The sequence below is a fragment of the Balaenoptera acutorostrata genome, chromosome 20, assembly GCF_949987535.1.
Source record: "Balaenoptera acutorostrata chromosome 20, mBalAcu1.1, whole genome shotgun sequence".
NCBI lineage: Eukaryota > Metazoa > Chordata > Mammalia > Artiodactyla > Balaenopteridae > Balaenoptera > Balaenoptera acutorostrata.
This window is the reverse complement of record NC_080083.1, coordinates 17,438,727-17,460,540: the sequence shown is the minus strand read 5'-3', so window position 1 is coordinate 17,460,540 and position 21,814 is coordinate 17,438,727. Positions and strand designations below refer to the sequence as shown.

Here is a 21,814-nt window from a genome sequence, read left to right as displayed (position 1 = left end):
TTTCAGTGCAGTGGGGACACTGAGCCAGATGGAGGGGTGAGAGAATGTTTCAAGGCCTTTGGGCCTGAAGGGAAGTGTTTTCTTAAGGCCAGAAAGACTTGAATGAAGTTTGGGGGCTGAAGGACAGCAAGACCCCCATCCCCAAACCCACAACTGCCTTCTTCAGGGGGAAGGAGGTGACCATGGGAGGTGATGAGTTCCAAGGGGGAGGAGAAGCAGGTTGAGGGAGTTCAGGCCGGGGCCCTCCACTGTCTCTGCATAGCGGCTTGTAGCACGTGAAACTAGTGAGACCCAAAGAGCAAGCAGTTAGGCAGGAGCAAGAACAGGAATTCTAAGCCATAGGAAGGAGGTTAAAACCCCAAACTTTGAATGGCCTCAACTCCCTTGCACGTTCAGTTTTCTTCAGTAGTAGCTATAGAAGCAGAGGAAGATGAATTACCCAGGATCGGGAGGCAAAGGCTGGGTCTCAGGAAAAGGCAGGAGGCTGGAGGGTCCCTGGGCAGGAAGTAGGGGTGATAGTGTGGAGTTCACTCGAGGTTAAATTATATTTGGGGCACTCCGTCCTAAACAGCAGAGAAGCATGGGACACATTGTAGGAATATTCCCATTAGCAAAGGTGAAAAAGCTAAAAAGCCTTGGCCCGTAAAGTTGTAAATCTCTTAGCATTTTCCCACCATTGCTGACCAGCTGATCATCCAAGACACACAGAATTGGGTGCTCTCAGTCACCCAAATCTGTGCTTCTGAATATCTTGTTTTGCATTTGGCAGGCCCTTTATTTAATATCAAACAATACCCACTTGTTACTTCGGGGCCAGGGGAGCTGGGTTCAAATCTCAGCTCTGCCTCTCACTAGCTGCATGACTTTTGATGAGGCAGCATAGAGTCACGCAGGTTGTGCACTGCACAAGAAGATGAGAGGATGCTGAAATCCAGACTTTCCCCAGCTGCTGGGCACGTACCCTGTGCAGGGCTGTGCTCTATCTCTCCAGAGGATGGGGCACCCTCTTCCAACTTGCACAAAGGCCCTATATGGGCTAGTTCTGGCCCTGACCTTGGGCGAGTTACTTAACCTCTGTATGCATGTCTCTTCTTCCGTTGTGAGGATAAATGAGTTACTGCATGTAAGGTGCTTGGAACTGTGCCTGGCACGTGGTAACCACTGTGTAAGGATTAGCTGCTGTGATTATACATGATTGGGAAGTGAGCTGAGCCTCCTGGGTCTCTTTCTCTGAAGGTGTATCTTGTTGAGTTTGCCAAAGCCTGGCATTTGGGAGGGGTTGGGGCTCTGGATTGTTTATAGTTTGGTCACCGAGCTTACATTTCTTTCCAAAGGATTCTTTCCAAATCTTAAGCTTTTCCAGGCAGCTGACCTTGGCATTCTGGTGCCTTCTTCATCTGAAAGAAGTTGGGGTATTCCGGGCCAGGGATACCCCAAGTAGGCTGACAAGAGAATTTTGCCTAAATTCTCTCCTTCATTGTTGAACTGGAGAAATATAGACGGGTTCCAGAGAGAATGGGAGCGGTGCTCTCCAATCCAGAACTGTTTCTGTGGAAGGTGGGGTCCTTACACCTGCTGCACACAGGTCTGCTTTGGAACTGGGATCTGACTTTCTTGTCCATTTCCTCATTTTGGACACAAATCAGACCATTTAAGCAGCATGAGAACAGCATTAATGCTTTAGCTATGACCAAAGTCTTCATCCTGGTCATCACCATCTTTAGAAGAGAGACATTTTCATATTTTCTTTATTTTAGGACAGATATTTTTTCATAGTTTACTGTTTCTGAAATTGGGATGCATTATACACTGGCTTTAATATAACACTTGTCTGTATTCCCCAAATGCTCTTATTACATAGATGACGTATCTTATAAATGAGCATTCCTATCTCACCTGTGTGCGTCCAAAATGGATTTTGTTTCCTAGTTGGTAGAAAGGGCTGTAAATTTATAAACTTCTGAGAGAGAGTTGATGGGGGCCCCTGGCCAGGGTATTAAGTAGGTGCTTTGTATAAGGTAACTCAGTTCATCTTGGGACTTCCCTGGCTGTCCAGTGATTAAGACTCCGTGCTCCCAATGCAGGGGGTACCGGGTTCAATCCCTGGTTGGGGAACTAAGATTTTGCATGCCGCACAGCATGGCCCAAAAGAAAAACAAACAAACAACAACAAAAACAGTTAACTCAGTTCGTCTTTGAAGGAGACTGAAGCTCAGAGGGGGTTCAGAACTTTGTTGAAAGTCACACAACTAGAAAATAATGGATCCAGGATTTAAACTGAGCTCTATCTCTAAAGTCCAGCTATTTTTCCTACACAGACAGACCTGTATTTCTTTACTTTTGACTTCTGCTATTTTCTAAGTCTGTGATGCCCCCTTCTCCTCCCAGTGAAATCCCACCTAACATCTAGTGTCATTATTTCATTTGGAATAACATTATAAAAATGTCACATGTTCTTTGTAGCAAATACAAAAAAGTAAAAACATCAGAGTAAGAGCCTATGTTTCCAGTGTTAAAGTTTTGATATATTTATTTTGCTACAAAATATAAATTGACCTCAGTAAAGCTGAAAAAGCGACTTCCTTGGTGGTCCAGTGGTTAGGACTCTGCGCTTCCAATGTAGGGGGCACGGGTTTGATCCCTGGTTGGGGAAGTTCCACGTGCCGCGGGGGTGCAGCCAACCCCCCCCCCCACAAAAAAAGAAAAACAGTAAAGCTGAAAAAAGAAAAATAACGCTTTAAAATTAAAAAAAGATAAATTGGGGTATTATACTGAAAATAGGTTTTCTTGAGTTGTTAACTTGCTATATCATGGACATTGCCTGTGTCCTTAAATGTTCTTTGAAAATGGGATTTTTTTTTTAGTTGCTGCATAGTTTTTTTTGCTATATAAACATATCAGAATTTAGTTACCCACTTCCCCATGGTTGGCTATTTTAAGTTACACTTTCCTGAATAGCCTTCTGTTCAAGCTTAATTGTTTCTTTAGGATAAATTCCTAGAAGTGGCCTTGCTGGCTCAAAGCATGTATATGCCTGTTTGCAAAGCTGCTGCCGCAGTGTCGTATTTCTCGGCTGCCCTCCAGGAAGGCTGTACTGCTCAGAGCTCCCACTGCAGCCCAGCCATGGGGCCTTTTGGAGTCACTCTGCCAGCATCGCCAAAACCCCGTTTGTTTTCATTTTGTACTTCCTTGCTTATTATTAAGGTGGAGAGGTTTGTTATGATTGCCTGCATCTGTACCTTTCTTTTGAGATAAGCATATATATTTCCTTGGCTTATCTTCCTGACCCTTTTCTGGACTCCCACTCATTCTCCAAGATCCAATTCAAAGTCCACTTTGGCCATGAACCCTTGCCTGCTACCTGTCGTTTCTCTGAAGCTTGGAATTATTTTTATTTTCTCACCCCCAAATTCTCACAGCAGCTCGTATCTTAGAACAACTTGTCAAATACCCCTTTGCGTTGTAACTTAGTATCTTTGGCCCCTATTAGAATCTAGTCTTTAGGGTGGGAAATGGGTCTTACTCATTTCTGCATTACCTGTAGGGCTTGGCATAGTGCTGGATAACCAGTGGGTACTCAATATTCTTAAATGGATGGATGGACACACACTGTTTTTTTTCTTTAATTCTTATTGGAGTATAGTTGATTTACAATGTTGTGTTAGTTTCAGGTGTACAGCAAAGTGAATCAGTTATACTGTACATATACATATATACACTCTTTTTTTTAGATTCTTTTCCCATATAGGCCATTACAGAGTATTGAGTAGAGTTCCCCGTGCTATACAGCAGGTTCTTATTAGTTATCTATTTTATATAGAGTAGTGTGTATATGTCAATCCCAATCTCCCAGTTTATCCCTCCCCCAGCCATGCCCTGGTGACCATAAGTTTGTTTTCTACGTTTGTGACTCTACTTCTGTTTTGTAAGTAAGTTCATTTGTACCCTTTTTTTTTTTTTAGAGTCTACGTATAAGTGATATTATATGATATTTGTCTTTCTGTGTCTGACTTACTTCACTCAATATGACAATCTCTAGGTCCATCCATGTTGCTGCATATGACATTATTTTGTTCTTTTTTATGGTTGAGTAATATTCCATTGTATATATGTACACATCGTCTTTATCCATTCCTCTGTTGATGGACATTTCGGTTGCTTCCATGTCCTGCACACACTGTTCTTAAAAATTAAATTAAAAATTTCGGTGAAATGAATTTAATGCCATCTCATCAAATTGTTTTCTTCCCTTCCTCCTCTTTCCCTTTGGAATCAGTGAGGTTTTGCTCCATCTGAGAGCCATCAGGGCAGGTGGAGTAACCAGCCATGCCAGCCTTTGTGGGAAGGCTGGGTGTGGCAGCCCTGAGCGGGGTTCTGTTTCAGATAGGACATCAACGTTGGCTACCTACCCAGACTTTTTCCTTTTGCTGGAAGAGAATCACCACCCGCCCCCTCCATTTTCCTCTTTTGACAATTTAAAATGTATTATTATTATCAATCGCCTTATAAAATCGGTACCTGGTAATTATAAAGAACATTTGGAAAACAGAAAAGTAGGAGAAAATGATTCCCTGTAGCCTCCCCACTCACACTCAACTCATTTGGCGGTTGACGTTTCTTTTAGATGCGTTTTCTAGGCAAAAATGTTTTGTGTTTTTTCCCCCTACATCTATCATGCAGTTCTTTTTGTACTGCCTTTGTCACTCAATAGAATAACCCAAAAAACTTCCCATGTTTCTTGTAAACTTGTTCAATGGTTTTGTAATACTTTAAGTGGTTTTACCATAACCTACTCAACCATGCTTCTGTTGTTAAGTCTTTGGGTTGTTCCCCTCGTGTCACTCTTGTGAACAGGGATGGACAAGATCAGCCACAGTGTCTCCCCGTGTTTCTTTAGGGTGCCCCCAGGCTCGCTGACCTATACCAGCCCCTCCCCCTTAGTCTCCTCCCTTTGGGGCTAGTGCCCCGTTTGCCTCTTGGTTTGTGTTTCTCAGTATCCGTGTGTAGCAACCTAATTGAGAAATGGCTTCCTTTTTCAGGAAGAAAACTCAAGTGCTTGAGCCTCGGGGAGACCGCACAAGAGCGCCGAGTCATGCCCAGTGGGGGTCAGGGCCTGGGCGCTGCGCGGCAGCCCTTCCTCTCCTCCTAGGCCCGGGGTTGCAGAGGGTGCAGGGGAGGGGAGGCTGAACCTTTCGAGGGGCCACTGGCCTCAGACCTGGCCAAGCTGCTCTCCCTGACTGTAAGTTCTGGTCCCCGCTCTCCAGGCCCCCTACAAGTTAATAGTAAACAACTGGGTCCGTTCTCGGGCTGGTCCCAGACTTGCATCCTGCGTGGCAGATCTGCTTGCTGCATTCCCTGGGCCAGTCCAGGGGGGCTGCCGGGATGGGAACCGCCCGGGAGTCATCTTTGGGGCCCTGCTCCTCTGAAAAGCAACTGTCCTAAAGCAAGCTGTCCCTGCAAGGGGCTGCAGTCACAAAGGTGGCGTGGGCCAACGGTCCAGGACCTGGACGCGGAGTAACACTGCCCGGGTTCACGTTCTGCCCCTGACAGTTACTTTATCTCTGTGTATTACTTTCATCCCCACGTGGGGATAGGAATAACATCTCCCTCCTCCCATGAAATGAGTTAGCATGTATAAATTTCTTTAAATAGTCCCTGATTTGCTAAATAAAGAGACTGGAGGCCCAGCCAAGCTTGCTCATACAGCAGGTTGAACCCAGGCCTTCTATTGTCCAGTAAGTGGGCAAGAGCCCTGCACGGGAGCCCGGGGGCCTGGGTTCTGTCCTGGCACTGCCTTCTAACTTTCTGTGTGACTTCCGCCAAGTCACTGCCCCTACCTGGACCTCAGTTTTTCTGGTCAGGTATCCATCTGTATGTGTGAGATGATCTTGAAGGCCCTCCTCATCGTGGAACATTCTTGGATTTTGTGGTTTAAAAGGATTTGCGGTATCTCAAGAAGGGTCCGGTCCTGCCGGTAGCCCCTCCTGCTTGCTCCTCAGCCGGGCCTGGCTGCAAAGACTGGTGGGCAGAAGATCCAGAGCCCTTTAGGATTCTCCCAGAGTTCTCTCTGTGCAGGTGAGCTCTGCTCCATCTGGACGGGGAATGAGAATATCTGGGTCACCTGGAAACGGGCCATGGGAGAACCAGCCTCCTCGGGAACGTGAGCCGTGTGCCACCTGCCTGGCATTGTGTCTGCCTCTGCCTCTGCTCTGTCGGGCTCCAGCACAGCCTGGCCCTCAGGGCTCACCCCTTGCCCCCCCAGTTCTGTGTGTGAACAAAATCGGGCCTTAGGCAAGAGTCTGTGTGTACCGCTCTGCCTTGAGTGGTTACATCAGAAGGCCAGATACGCAGAGCTTCTGCGATCAGGGACCCAGCAGTAGGCTCTTGCTCTGGTTCTTTCTGTGCACAGGTAGGAAGGAGTAGGATATGGTGGGCCGGGCCCCTGAGGAGGGAGCTGTGTGCTGAGGAAGGGGGTTGAGGCTGTTGGATTCTCTCCTGGGTTCTGCTGGTTCCCCAGGCCTGCAGGCCAGGTGGCAGAGCCTCGCCTGGGTTGGTGTGTGGTGTGTCAGTGATGTGTCTCTCTGCACAGTGGGAAGGGTCCTTGTCTGAACTGTGGGTTTGGGCTGGGGTGTTCTACTGTAAAGTCAAGCCCAGCGTGGGGCATCGGGACCCCCTCCCGGGTTTAAGTTGGCTCTGGCATGACCAGCTCGGCGACTTTGGGTTGGCTCCCTGAGCATCTGGGTCCTTGTGTAAATGAGAATCCTCCTACCAGGATGGCCGGCATTGGCCTGGCTCACAGTAGGTGCCCCAAACACCTCAGTCACTCGTGGAGGTAACGTAGCCAGGGGGCAGGGTGTGGACTCAGCAGCTGAAGTACCTGGCTTCACATCCTCGCTCTGCCACCTCCTAACTGTGTGACTTGGGACTGCTCCTTGCCCTCAGTTTACCCCCCTGTAAGATGGGGACAGTGTTAGGGCCTCTCTCGTCGGTTTTTTGCTGTTGTTAATGTATTGAAGTATAGTTGATTTCCAATGTTGTGTTAATGTCTGCTGTACAGCAAAGTGATTCAGTTACACACATATATATACTCTTTTTCATATTCTTTTCCATGATGGTTTATCACAGGATATTGAATATAGTTCCCTGTGCTATACAGTAGGACCTTGTTGTTTGTCCATCCTATATCTCACCAATGTTTTTATGAGGATTAAGTGGCTTAATGTATATCTAAAGCACTTAAAGCAATGCCTGGCACACGATAAACCCCTTGTCAGTGTTAGCTATTATTATCTGATTTCTTCAATAAGTTGTGGTCAGTTGATTTCTTGGGCGGTTGGCAGCCCCCCTGCTCTGTTTATTTTGAAATGGGGCCCCTCTTTGTTCAGCCATAGCTTGTCCAGGGTGGCAGGTGTGCATGTGTGTGTGTCTTTGATCTGTGTCGCCCCTGCCCCTGGCCTGGAGGACAGCTCCCATGACAGCCCGCGTGCCAAGCCCGGTGGCCGCCATGCCTGCCCCTCCCAGGCCCTCCCGGGCTTGCTGCCTCAGGTTGCACGCATCTCAACAGTTGTCCTGGTTTGCTTCACTCTGCTGTTCCGTCTGCTCACTGGGGTTCCTGTCACCTGGGCCCGCTTGTGTGTTACCTGCTCTTGACCTCTCAGGAATAGAACAAGGATCAGGAAGGCCAGCCGCTGGGGTGAGGTTGTCCCAGCCTCACCTGACCTCGTCTGCATTTGCCCCTTTTTGGGGAACACATGAGTGTAGCTTGGGATTTGCCATGTAAATGGACTCACTCAGGAACACGAGCAAGAATCTTAAAGGAATCAACAAGTCAGAACTTAACTACTTTCAAAGATAACAAGACACATTTTGTGATAAAAATGGCTGACCATGAGTATTAACAATCTACCAGGCCCCGTGCTAAGCACTTTACATCTCCCACCCATGTAGGTAGTACTGTTATTCCCCCATTTTACAGATAAGGAAACTAAAGCATAGAATGGCTGAGGAACTTAAGGCAACTGGACAGCAATAGAGCTGGGATTTGAACCCAGGTCTGACCATCCCTCTCCCTACCGCCTCTGGCCGGCATTCCTGGGATAGCTCAACAGTGACATTCTGCTATATGAGCCCTTTCTCACTCTCCACCAATGATAGTGTCGGTGATGTCAGCCCAGTTACAGCTGAGGGGACTGCACAGGGCTTAGGGGCAGAGATCCTGTATCTTTGGGCCTTTGTGTGCTGGAGAGGGTGGTCCCAGAGCTGCCGTCACCTCAACCCCACTGCAATTCCATTCCCGGGTTCCAGGTCTGATTTCTTTCTTATGTCATCTAAACCCCACATTTCCTTATCTTCCTCTGCCCAGATAAAATGGTCTCTTAAGAAAAGTGCTGGGAAGATTTTATAACAGAGAAGGCTGTGGGTAGTCGAATGGCCTTGGCAGATCCCTGGTGAAAAGAGGCGTGAATGCCCTTGCCAAGCGCCTCCCAGCCTTCCTTTCCCGACAGGCATCTGAGGGGTCCCAGCTGGGAGTGGCCCCAGTGGGACTCAGTGTTTCAGGAGTGCTTGGTTTTAATCTGTTAACTTAAAATAATTTTGTCCGCTCTGGGGGCGTTGGGGGAGGGGTGGGAGCACTGACAATTGGACTCGAAAAGCCCGGGCGTGAAGCTGGTGCCTTAACAGAGTAAACATCCTGCGGCCTGAGGCATGTCACTTCACCTCTGAGCCTTGGTTTCTCATCTCTGTAAATGGAGGCGAGGATGGTCCTCATGGGTCTGTGGCGGGGGGGGGTCGGATGGGATGAGGTCTGTAAACTGTGACGTGCCGTGACCAGGTGTGGGGCATCCGCACAAGTACCCATAAGCTACCAGGTCATGTCACTGGTGCCCTTCAAGCTAGAACGGACAGTCGTGTCACTGGTGGGGCATGCTGGTCTCACCTGAAACTCAGCTTGGTAATTCAGTGTCAGAGGTGTTGCTTAGACCTTGATAGTACAGAATGGATTGTAAAAGCGGGGGTAGTGCTGACCCGCCCTCTCGCTCAGAACTGTTTGTTTCTACAGTCGGTTCTTAGCCCTGTTCCGTGGGAAGCCTGCAGACACGTCAGCAGATCAGTAATCGACCCCTGCCTTTGGACACTCGCGTTTTGAGGTATCCCCCAATCCCCTGTCCCGGGCTCCCTGTCAGCCATCAAAGCCACGGCCTTACCCACGATTAAGGCCCCAGAGAAAGGAGATGGGAACAGATATTTGCTGGGTGCCTGCGGCACGCCAGCTGCTGAGCATGTCTTATCGTTTTGTCTTGACAGTGATCTTTGGAGGCCGATCTTCCCCCTCATTTACAATAGAGGAAATAAAGGCTCAGAGATATTGTCAATGGCCCACAGTCCCTTAGCTGGTAGGAGGTGGGGGTGAGGTTTGAACTTCAGTCTGTCTGACTCTCCATCCCCATGACCTTTCCAAGAAAGATAGGGGAGACCTCGCTCTTTCTGTGGCAGGAACATCTGGGCCTGCTCTCCTTTAAGGGGTGGCAGCTTCCTGCTCTGCATGCGGGCCGGAGGGGGCTGGCTGGAGAAGCTCCTCCTGGGCCTGGCCGCTCTGGCAAGTGCTGCCTCTTTCTATCTGACCCCCTTCTGGGGGCTTTGGGAGGAGCTGGAACTGGAGCAGCTGGGGCAGTGACTTTTGCTCCTGGCAGGTGCAGGGCACCCCTCTGCCTGGGAGGTGGGGAAGGGGCAGAGCTCAAGCCGGGAGACACCTGGGCTGAGGTGCCTTTTCCAAGTCGGACCTTTGGGCCCGAAGGCTTCTGACAGGTAGCTGGCCCCTCCCCCATGAAGCACCAAGTTCAACTAAGTCAAACACATGTTGACTCATTTGCTGGAGAAACTCAGCTCTCAGGCTTCCTGCATTCCAGGGTGCTGGTATGCCAGAAATTCCCCAGACAAGCAAGCAGGGAAGTCTTATCTTTATAGTAAAAATGCTAATAAAACATCTCTAGAATCTGCTCCTTCCTTTCCACCCACACTGCCACAGACTAAATTACCTTTTGTTCGCATTTGCTGAATTGCATTGGCTCCTGAATTGACTTTCCTGTCTCTGGTTTCTCCACACCCACTTCAATCTGTCCTCTACATGGTTTCCAGAATGATCATTCAAAAATCCAAATCTGACTACATTTCTTCCTTTGCATTCCTCCCCACGCCTGCAAGATTGATTGCAGATGCCTTAGTGTGGCCTTCCAGGACCTTCCAGAATCTTCTGGGACCTGCATGAGCTGGCCCTGCCCTCTGGCTGACTTTGCCCTCCCACCCTTCCCCATCCCTTCTAGTCTCTAGCTACTTGCTATATAGATCCGTCTTTTTAAAAGGTTCTCTTGTGACTCTGGCCCTTGCTCATGCTATGTCCCCCACCTGGGTACCATCCCTGCCCCTTACCCTCTGTTCGTGTGCCACACCCCATGCCCCACCCTAACCTGTTGAACTCATCTCAGGGATTATTTCCTCTTTGATGCTGCCCCACCCCACAGACCCAGTCCCCTTGGGATCCCACAAACCTCTGTGGCAGCACCCAGTGGCTGTCCTGGTCTGGAGGGCCCGAGGAAGCCCCGCCCGCACACCCGGACCTTGGTGAGGTTGGCTGGGCTCTGCCGGCACACCCTCCTCTCCATGCGGGCTTGGGGCCTCTCCACAGGGTCTCTCCATCAGCATGGTCAGGGCTGCAGGAGACCCGTCCTCTGTTCTGTCCGTCAAAGCACCACAGTCCTGCCCAGATTCAAGGGGAGAGGACGCAGATCTTGGGAGGAACAGGAACTTCTTGGCCATCTTTAATCCACTGTGGTGGTCTGCACTTGCCTCCTGGCCTCAAGTGATCCTGTGACTGTCAAACGGGGAGGAACAGCTCTCACCACGCCCGGCCAGAAGCAGGGCTTCTCCAGCCATTCTTTTTCTCTACAAATGCAAGACGTTGCACATCCTGCTTCACCCCACCCCCACAGTGTGCACCCCTGGAAATTGGATCGTCTTGTATCTTCTAGGGGCGGGGGGTGCAGCTGGGGGTTGTATTCCCAGGCACTCAGCATCCACTACCTCAGGCAGGTGATTAGAACAAAGATTCTTCATCTCTCTACCTCTCCCGTCAGGTTAAATGTCCATCGTTACTTCAGGTCCTGTGTAATGGATGTGAAGGTACGATAAGGTATCACATCGGGGGGAATAGTACACTAGGTTCCTTTTTCAAGTATAGGTAACTGTCTAAGCCTCAGTTTTCTCATTTGTAAAATGAGATTAATAATAGTACCAGAGGATTAATGTGGCTATTAGATGAGACACGACCCATGAGGTGCATGGCAGAGTGCCTCGCACATAGGAATATCCAATTAAAAACACCAGTAGACAGTTGTGGTGAAAACGGTCCTGGAATACAAAAATTACCTCAAAGTCATTCATAGGCCTAAACCAAAAAAAAAAAGAAGGGATAAAACTTCTAGAACATAGAAGAACATCTTTGTGAAAGTGGGCTCGGCAAGGATATTTTTTAGCTAGGAAGTAAAAAGTACAAACCAAAAAAGAAAAAAAATTGATAAATTGGACTTAATAAAAATGTAGTTGCTCTTTAAAATTTGGAAAGACTTTTTAAAAATTTTATAAATTTATTTATTTATTTTTAATTTTGGCTGCGTTAGGTCTTTGTTGCTGCGCACGGGCTTTTCTCTAGTCGCGGCGAGTGGGGGCTACTCTTCGTTGCGGTGTGTGGGCTTCTCATTGGGTGGCTTCTCTTGTTGCAGAGCACGGGCTCTAGGCACACTGGCTTCAGTAGTTGTGGCACGAGGGCTTCAGTACTTGTGGCTCGCGGGCTCTAGAGCGCAGGCTCAGTAGTTGTGGCGCACGGGCTTAGTTGCTCTGCGGCATGTGGGTTCTTCCCGGAGCAGGGCTCGAACCCGTGTCCCCTGCAATGGCAAGCAGATTCTTAACCACTGCACCACCAGGGAAGCCCTGGAAAGACTTTTGGAGGAATGCTTCCGGATGGCACATGGTCCCAAGAAGAATGGCGAGATACCTTCTTTTTCTTTTTGTAGATTTTCTGGAAGCAGACAGGAAGCCTTAGAAGGTTTAGAAGGAGGTTTGAGACAGTGCAGGCTTAATAAACGTTAGCAGAAAGGACTGCTTTCGGTGGCAAGTAACAGAAGGTGTGACTTCCACAAGCAGGCCCTTATGTCTCTCCTACTATGAGAAGTTTGGAGTAAGGTGGCTCATGTGTTTATCAGCTGAACAGTGGTGTCTGTGTGGTTCTCTGGATAACTCTTGGCAGTTCTAATCTTCAAAGCAGGAAGGGGGGCTATGGGAAGCCCCAGAGACCATCCCACTTGTGAGGAAAGCAAACACTTTGCCAGCATTTCCAGCAGACACGCCCTTGTGTCTCGTTGACCAGAACTGTTATACATAGCTAATTTCAAAGGAAGCTGGAAGTGGGGCCCAGATCATCACAAGAGCCGTGCTGGGACCCCATCCTAGGTCGATTACATGGACGTAAAGTGAGGGTTGAGAACCGCTGACTCAGACCAGTTCATCCCCGGGCACAGTGCTGCCGCAAACAGAGTGGGCCTGTGAGTGCGGAAGAAGTCGGGCATGGGCATCAGATAGGTAACGAGCAGCACCTAACGCAGCACCCGTCATGCCGGGGGAGTTCGCCATCACATTAGTCCACCCCTGGTATTCGAGGAGCTCACCTGTCCTTGCCCCTTACCCCTTGCGTAGTCCTCTATCCTTTTCCGTGATGGTCTCAGTTGCTAGGCAAACAGTCATGTTCCTGGAAAAGAAGACCTATCTCCTCCTACTCATAGCAGGTGCTTTCAGAGTTTGAAGTGTCTCACCTCCCCCCATCCCTCCCTACAGGAGTAGGCCCATAGGCAGAAACCTACCTTTGTCATTAGGTGCAGCCTCTGCCTTTTTTCCAGGCCTCTGCTTGATAATTCACACCCAGGCCCCCTATGGTGTGCGGTGTCAGGAATTCTCTGGGATTACATCTTATAATTGAGGGGTTGAGAGCTAAGCCATGCTCTGTGGGCTGCTGAACTTCAGACAGGCACATGGAGTAAGTGTTTGAACTGGGACAAAGGCTGTGTCTAGTTTGTGGGGGACACCACCCCTGTGTCTCCTGACACCTGCTCTCACCCCGGTTTCCCAGCAGACACACCGAGTGTTGGGGCCATCAGGGATGCTCAGAGGGTGGGCATACTTGTTCCCCTTCGTTACCTCCCTCGGTCCGGTCAGATCTCTCTGTGGACACGTCTCTCACCCCCACTCGTGTGAGTTCCTCAAGCTTATGCACTAGGTTGCTTATGGCCATGGCACAGTGCCTCTCGTTGCCAGGCGACGGGAACAGCTTTCCCAACGACGTGTTGAATGAGTAGATGAGGCACAGAGGCTCTCCTTCCTTCCCGCGTGCCATCGCTTCAGGCCCAGGGCAGTCAAGGGTTTAAAGCGAGTGTCTGGCTTTCTAGTGATTTAGTCCAGTTTGTCCCCACAGCCCCTAAGGACCGCTAGTTCTAAAAAACCCATGGGGATACTGGGGGCTCATAGGGTTGAACTGAGGCAGGAAGCAAACCTGCAAAGGCAGCCCTGAGACGGTTCCTTGACTGGCTTTTGAAAGCCAAGGTTGCTTTCTGAAGAGCACATTCATTTGGCCCACCCTTGGCTTTTCAGGTGGGAGCTGTCTTAGGATATTTAGGTCAGGGGAATGCCTTCCTCTTGAAAACCTTTCCTGCTGAGTCTCAAGACCTCAGTGGAGCATGAGACGGGATGGCAGGTGTTGCCGAGGAAACTTGGGTCCTTGGCTGTCCACCCTGGCCGGGCTCAAGCTCCATCTTTCCCCAGAAGCCTGTTGAGTGCTTCTAGGCCACATCAGTCCCTCCTTTCCTGCCTACTCATAGTTAGCCCCAGAGCAATTAGAATGGGGGATGCTATCTAATGGGAATGCTAATTGCACAGAGGAAATTAACAAACTCGTCAGTGCCTCTGGGCAGGGTCTCCTGCACCCACTGCTGTGCTGGCCCCTGGTACTGACACCCACCAGTGAGGCCAAAGTCTGATCCTGTTTTGTCTCGGCCTGGGTTTGAAGCTCCCATCTGCAGCTGGTTGTCAGGCTCCAGAGTCTGCAGCCCCAGTGGAGCTGACGAAGGGGGCGGGAGGCCCTGAGTTCCCAGCTGTGGCCCTCTCACCCCCGGCCTCCTCGGGAATGGCTCCACTTGTGGTCTGGGGCGGACTTGTTTGTTTGTGTTTGAAGTTCCCCGACTCTGAGTTTAACGTCAGGGCAGGGTTGCCGGTGGGATGCTTGGCGGGGAGATGGTCTCTGCACAAATGCACACGTGTGGCGGCTTTCCCGGGAGGGCATGGGCGCGGGACAGAGGGCGAGAAGGATGGCTGGTTGCGAAATGCCCGGCTTGGGAATTGAGGTCACTTTCTCCTCTGCTCCCCCGACTTCCCCTGGCATGCTCGCTCGCTCTGCCCCTTGCCCACTAATGGCAGCCCCACTGGGTACCCTCGAGACCTCTGCGAGGCTCGGCGGTGCCAGGGCCGAGGGCTGCCGCTGACACTCTTGGAGCTGAGCGCCTGGCCTGGCCTGTGCGGGGAGCCATGAGCTGCGTCATGACCTCCAGAGGCCTCCTTACAATCTCACAAATCATTTTGCAACACGTTGGCCGTGGCAGCCAGACCAGACTGCTTAGCTGGCTGGGTTGGCAGGAGGTCCCCAGAAGCTCACTCCAGCTTTGGGGAGGAGGTAAGAGAAGTAAGGGGAACAGCCCGAGGCCTGGGCAGAGCTGATCGGTGCCGGGGAAGGAGGAGCAGCTTCAGGGACCGTACAGGGCAGGCTGGAGTAAGTCCCGAGAGCTTTGGCGACTTCCTGAAGTTTCGGATGGGTTAGACAGGGACCTGGCCCTCGCAAGGACTGCTGTGGACGTCCTCTTAAGAATATATAGTGTGGCCCACCTGGGAAGAGGGATCAGGGTCCCATAGGTGTAGGTGAGCTGGAAGCTGGTCCAGAAACTGTGCCTGCTGCCTGGAGGGCTGAGTGAGCCGAGGGGAAGAGGGTGGACGTGTGGAGGGCCCATCCAGGTGCGTCTCCTCATTCTGCAAAGCATGCCGGGGTCTCCTCGAAAGGGGCGGCCCCTGGTGGCGGTCAGGGTGGTGGCTAGTTTTAAGGAATTCAGAGCTGGTTTGGAGCCAGGGATTGGGTGTAGCCCAAAGGGTGGATACTTGCACAACAGGACCAGAGGTGGCGGCCCATGATGGCTGGATAACTTTGGAGAGTATAGGGCAGTCTGTGACTTTTATTCAGAGGACTCACTGCCTGGAACAGTCTGGACGTGGCTGGATCTGGGGCTTGGGGCCACAGGAGAGGCAGACCCTGCCCACTGCCATCCTGCTCATGCCGGTCAGGACAGCTTAGATGAGCAGCGGGGCCAGGGAGTCGTTATTTGGGGAGATGGTGTGGAATATAGCAACAGGGCATTGGGTTGAGGTCTGAGTCCCTTCATGATTCAAAAAAGTTACAGAGTTCTCAGAGCCTCGGTTTCCTCACCTGTAAGATGAGAATAATAAAATACACCTTTAAGTCTCATGGGTTCATTAGCACGTGTGGTTTGACTATTGGTGAGTGACCCTGAGTGACAAGCTGCACGTGTCATCGTGCTGAGGCTGGACTCAGAATTGCCTGCTGCTGTTTGTAGGCTGGGCGGGCGGGTGTCCCTCAGCCGGTGAGTGAGCCAGGAAGGCTGCCCAGCGCCCACATCTCGACATAGTTCTTTTCTCCCATCAAGAGTCTGGAAAGATCTGTGACTTTTTTGGTTACACCGAACTATTTTGTGGGAAAGATGATATGCTTAGGAGCTTTGGGGTTGTGTGAAGGTTGGGACACCACTCTTGTACTGCAGTGCTTACCTCCTGGAATTTTCATTGAGAATCCAGGGAGAGAAGGGGATAAGGTATAGACATAAATAGAAGAGATTATCATCACTACCAGGGTTGATAATGAAGTGTTGATGTGATTTCCATAATTGAGAGAGCCCACTGCTGTACCTGGGAGTCTGGTGTCCATCTCCGCCTGTGCCTGGGATTCATTGCCCATTTATATTTCACCATCTGTCACCTCTGACCCGCCTGCCCTGCTTGAGATGGGAAGTCCTGGAACCCTGAGAAGGCAGTGATCTGCTCAGGGTCCTGCAGCAGCCAGCGGGGTTAGGGTGACAACCGTCTTGGCATCTGGTCACTTCTATAGCCTGGATCACAGATCACCCATAGAAGAGACCTCCCCATCCCAGTCCCTGTGTTTTAGGGTACAGCTGGCTTTGTTTGCAAAACCAGTTGTCTGGAAAGACGTGTTTTCTGCAAAGGTGCAAAACCCTGGGTGAGAAATCATCCACGCACACAGCCGTCGCGTAAGGCCTCTCATGTTCCTGCGACCTTACAGCTCTGGGAGCTGCTTCCTTTTCCCGGGGGAGTTTTTCTCTGTCAGTGGCATGTGCTTCAGGAGATCTGACTGCTGTCTGCTCTTCAGGGGTGTCTGACTGGCCTCATCTCCACGGAAGGGAGGCTCAGGGCAGCCTCCGTTTGGGAGGCCTGTTTGGGAGTCACGCCAGCGCAGCCAGGGCTGGCAGATGATATTTGAAGTTGATCGGGGTGCCAGGCTGGGGTACAGGTGCTTGTCTGGGCAGGCGGCATCCCCAGAGTCGATGCAGCTCCACTCCGGCCACGTCATTTGGTGCTAATGGTGGAGGTGTGAGCGCTCCAAGGAGAAGGGGGGCTCAGGTTTCTTGGAGTCAACCTGGGAGCGGGGTCTTGGCCCTCAGACCTTAAAAGAAACATCCCGGCTCTGTGAGTATCACCAGCGTTGTCCTGGAGGCCATCGCCAGCGTCTGGGTCTTCTTTAGCCCCATCTCTGAAATGGGCATGACCTCACCTGCGTTCTCCCTATCACCCAAGAAGGTTGTAAGAGAACCTGAAGACTTAACTGGATGAGGACATCACCCACCCAGGCTTCCACTGAGCATGTGTTTCCTTGTGCCGGGCATTTTCTGAACATTTTACATCCATATTTTCTCATGTAAGTCTTCACAATAGCCCTTGGTGAGAGATCAACCCCATTTTAGAGGTGGGGAAACTGAGGCCGACACGTTAAATCTGTGTTCACCTGCTGAGGGAGGGTGGTGGCGAGGGGCTTTGAGGCCAGGTCCCTCTGTCCCAAGAGCCGGAGTTTTTCCTCAGAGCTACACTGAGTCTTGGATGTGCTTGGTGTAACCAAGGGTAATGTTCTGGCCCTGTATTTTTGTCGGTGTTGTTCCAAGCACTTTCATATATATTTGGACCCCAACTTCCATAAAAATGTTACCCTTTTTATAGAGAGATTGAAGCTGAGCTAAGGGGGATTTCCCCAAGAGCCTTGACCATAAATATTAGAGCTGGGACCAGAACCTACATCTTTCAGCCTTGGACACTTAGTGAGCGCCTGCTGTGTACCGTGTCTCGGTGATACCCACTGACCATTTGCAGGCTGACATGATGCTCTTCTGCTCCTTCTTTAAATCAGGCTGAGTGTCAGGGCAGGGACGGGACGCACACCCATGAAGCAAAAGAGTATCAGGGGTGGAGGAAGACTTTCGTTCCAGCCCCAGGTCCTCGCCTGTGGCCAGAGTGCTGATGACTCTTTCCCTCTTGCTGCTGGTCCCATCGCTGAAACCCCCAGGTGCTCTTCTTTCTGAAGAATTTATATCTTGCGGTTTTGTGGTTAAGAGAAAATGACGCTACCCATGAAAAGCCCTCACGGAGGCCCCTGGTGCTGGGCCGGCAGGCCCTGCTACGGCTTGCCTGGGAAAGTAGCCCCTGGGTGTTTCTGCAACTGCAACCAACTTTCTAAAAAGTGAGAGCAGCCTTATTTTTGCTCAGGTGGGAGCTGCTGCATGCCAGGCACCTCCTTAAGCAGAACCCAAATCTGCAGGCGTCGTTTCTTCTTCACGAGCTCTAGGACACTGGTCCCGTGGGCAGTTGGGTCGCAGTGCACCCCGACTCATCCCCTTTCCTGGTCCCCGCCCAAGTGGCCAGGCTTATGGGTTGTCAACTACGTGCAGTGAGGAATCCCTTTAAATTCTGCATAGTCCTACCTAGGGGCCCCCTCTGGGTTGCCTAGTGGGGATCTCTAACAGCCTTTGAAAAAAGAAACCGCTTGCTCCGCTTTGGGGGAACTCCCCCTGGTTTTTGAGACTCTCAAGCTCCTGAGCCATCACTTGCCTGATTGGCATTTGTTTTCCACTGTCACTTTAATAAACATGTGTGCCCGTCGGGGCTCCAAAACGTATTGTGTGTTCATTTGTCCATTCATTCAACTAAGGTTTTACAATAGCAGACCACATGCCAGGTGCTGTGCTGGCTCCTGGGGGTCTAGTGGTGATCAGGTGATCAAGAACATAGACCAGACCCCTGGCTTCAGGGAGTTTCCCATCTAAAGAAGGAAGCAGACAAATAAAATACTAGAACTGTGCTGTGTGATCTGATGGAGGAGAAGGGCTGGGGCTGTGAAGAACAGGGCTGAAGGGCTTGGTGAAGTCTTCCTGGAGGAATGGATATCTAAGCTGAGTTGTGGAGGCTGAGAGGTCATTGGGATGAGCCTTCCTGGTAGAGGGCCAAGGGCTGCGGGCCTTGAGGCTGAAAAGGGCGGGACATGTTGGCGGGGCTGAATGCAATAAAGCCCCCAGATACTGGCTCGTTGTCAAGGCCAGGCTGGCTGATCTTGATGTTGACCTGGGATGGCCAAAGTCTTAGCAGAATGGATGGGTTATTAATTGGCTCCTAGGGGTGCAGCCCTCGAAACACTTGGGCTGGTGACGGTTGGCCCTCTTTGCTGCTGATGTTAGTGCCAGCAGCCTGAGCTCTTTGGTTCATGCAGAAAAGAATGGTTTTGACTTCACACAGTTATTTGATTTATCGCCTTGTCTTTGGTCAGCAATTTGACGCTGTGGTTTGAGAGCAGTTTGGAGTGGAAGGAAGCCCTGGCTGTGAGAAACCTTTCAACGTGGGGATAAGGCCCCTGTGTTTTCTTCCCTCCTTCCTTCCTCAGGCATCTTTGAGCACATGTTACGTGCCAGATGCAGTAATAGGCATGTGGGGACAGTCAAATGAGGTGGGCACGGTCCCTGCCCTGATGTAGAATAATGGGGGACTAACCTATTCTTTGGGGATGGTTTCCATACTATAATTCAATCCTCCCAACCAACTGCAAGCTGGTATCATCCTTGCTGTTGTACAGATGAGACAACCGAGACTCAGAGATGTTAATGCACTTCCCCGAGGTCACACGGCTGTTAAATGGCAGAAACTAGATTTGAACCCAGATTCTGTTCAACTCTGAAGCCTGTGCTGTGTCCACTGCCCTGGGAGCTCACATCTATTGGGGGAGACCCAGTCAGAAGCTCGAACATGAACCCCTCTGTGATAGGCGCTACCAGAGAGGTGTAGACAGTGCACTCGGAAGGGGAGATGAGGGATTCTAATTAGCCCGGGAGGTCTTGCCCAGGCCAAGGACATTGTGGCTGGAGGAGGGAAGGATTTCCTGCCAAAGCAGTTTGAGCAGAGGCCTGGGAGTAGGGAAGTACAGAAGGTATTTATGGAATCTCTGGAGCACCCAGGTTGGGTGGAGTGAAGGTGAGCCTGGAAAAGAAAGTTGAAGCCCTGAACTTGGAATTGGCCTCTGGTCACATTGGGAGAGATGGGTCAGAGTGGGACATGAGTGCCTCTACTTAGCCCCGTAGAATGAAAGCAGCACTTGTATCTTCACATTTGTTAGCTTCATGCTGTAATGCTCCCAGGGGCCTAGGTTCCAGAATAGGACAGCACATAGTACACTTCTTGTGTGGCAACCTGGAGTTGCCAGCCTCAGCAGAGAGCATTCCATTAGCAATGTCTGCTCAGAGGTAGAAAGCCTCAGCAGAGAATGTTCAATTAGCAATGTCTGCTCTGGGTACCTGAAGGGTATGTGGTGCAGGAATGCCACTGGGTTTGCCTTTGTCTAAGTTTCACTAAACATCAAAACTGTACAATGAGTGGAATTATTTTTGTTCTGACTTACTGTTTCCTCTCTAGCAATTGTCCCCACTTGCCGTTGAGCTCTGTAGATAGCAGGACTTAACAGAGCTCAGGGCTGCAGGAGAGGGCCCGTGCCCCTGAGTCTAGCAGATTGTGAGCCTGGGACCAGATACATTTCTGGGGGAAACTTCAGAAAGACTGATGTAGAAACAATGGTTTTGTTGTCGTTATGGGTCTCATTTCACACCTCATATCCCTCTAGCCATAAGGGTTCTTTACCTGGGGTCTGTGGATAGAATTCAGGGGGTCCATGAATTTGGAGGGGAAAAGAATTGTACCTTCATTTTTTTTCATTAACCTTATCTGAAATTTAGTATGTTCAATTTGAATGGAGGCAACAAGGCACAGCCATCTTAGCAAATATGTGCGGCTTGGTCACCAGTAGAAATCACAGCTGTTTTCATATCACATGACAGTTGTGGGGCTATCTGAAAAAGCAGTTTATACTTGTCACAACTTCAAAGGTATGAGACCCGTTGCTAGATATTGCTTGATGCTTTAATAAAGAAGCTTATAGTACTCTATCACAATTTTAAGTAATATTTTGGTAAGTATATTTAAATATAATAGATTTCATTTGTAATCCCAAGCGTTCTGTTTTATGGATTTAAAAGCATTATTCTTAGAAAGGGGTCAGGGACCTCCCCAGACTGCCAAAGGGGTCCATGGTCCAAAAATGGTCAAGAGCTCCTGTTTGGAAATTGCGAGGCTTTCTAAATATTTGAAATTTTAAATTATTAAGTATCAGTAATTATTTTTTAGCATTGCAACTGTGCTAACAAAAAGAATCCTTACTCTATAGAGAAAATATACTGAGATATTTACAGATGAAAGAAAAAGGAATGAATTAACAAGGGCAAAAACCCTGAAGGGGGCAGCAGGTCCTGGGAAGTGGCTCCAATGGCAGGGTTCCTTCGTCCAAGACTTTGAAGGTGGTGCTTGCCTTTGGGGGAAGCTCTCAACGGGTGCCTGGGTCGCTGGGTTTCAGCGGAGCCTGGACCTCTTTGGGTTGTGCGCTTATTTTCCATCTGTTCAAGTCCATTCCTCCTTCTCAATCAGCCCCCGCTGCGCCCGCGCTGCAGGTCTTGCCCCTCTGCATCCGTCAGCACCCGGTTGGTCGGGGCCCAGCGTTTGTCAAAGAGAATACTAGTCTGACTTTAATTTACCCTTATTTTTTTGAAGTTTTAGCCTTCTGAAAGTCTTTTGAAAGCTGTGGACACGCTTCCCTGGAAAATGCACAGATTCACATGTCTGAAATTTGCATACATTTCAGGGATGGGTCTTGGTGGACCCAAGTCAGAGACCTTTGCCAGCCATGCCACAGCCCACAGGCCTGGCCAGCACTCACGGTGTGTGTGCTATGTGCCAGGCACACACTGAGTGCTTCATTTCTTCTTTGCCCCCCAAGAGAGGGAGGTTCTATTATTACCCCCATTTTCTGGAGAAGGAAACTGAGACTTTCCTGGGGGCGGGGTGTTAAGTAGCTTGTCCAAGGTCACAGGGCTAGGGTGTGTCTGAGCCCCCGGATCCCAGCTCAGGCAATCTGATTCTAGGCTGGAAGCAGCCTAAGTGGAAGGTTACTCATCCTCCCCAAAACCCCATGTCTTCCGCATCGTCAATCACTGTCGCGCCCCTCCTCCTCCCCTTGCCCCAAGCAGGAAGCCCTTCTTCCATTTAACCCGGTTCTGTCTTC

General features: G+C 50.2%; 1 protein-coding gene across 2 annotated transcripts in view; it reads left to right on the top strand.

Annotated features, from left to right (window-relative positions):
• Window positions 1–21,814, top strand: part of KSR1 (kinase suppressor of ras 1) — a 147,272-nt gene that overhangs the window by 59,544 nt on the left and 65,914 nt on the right. The window lies entirely within an intron of this gene.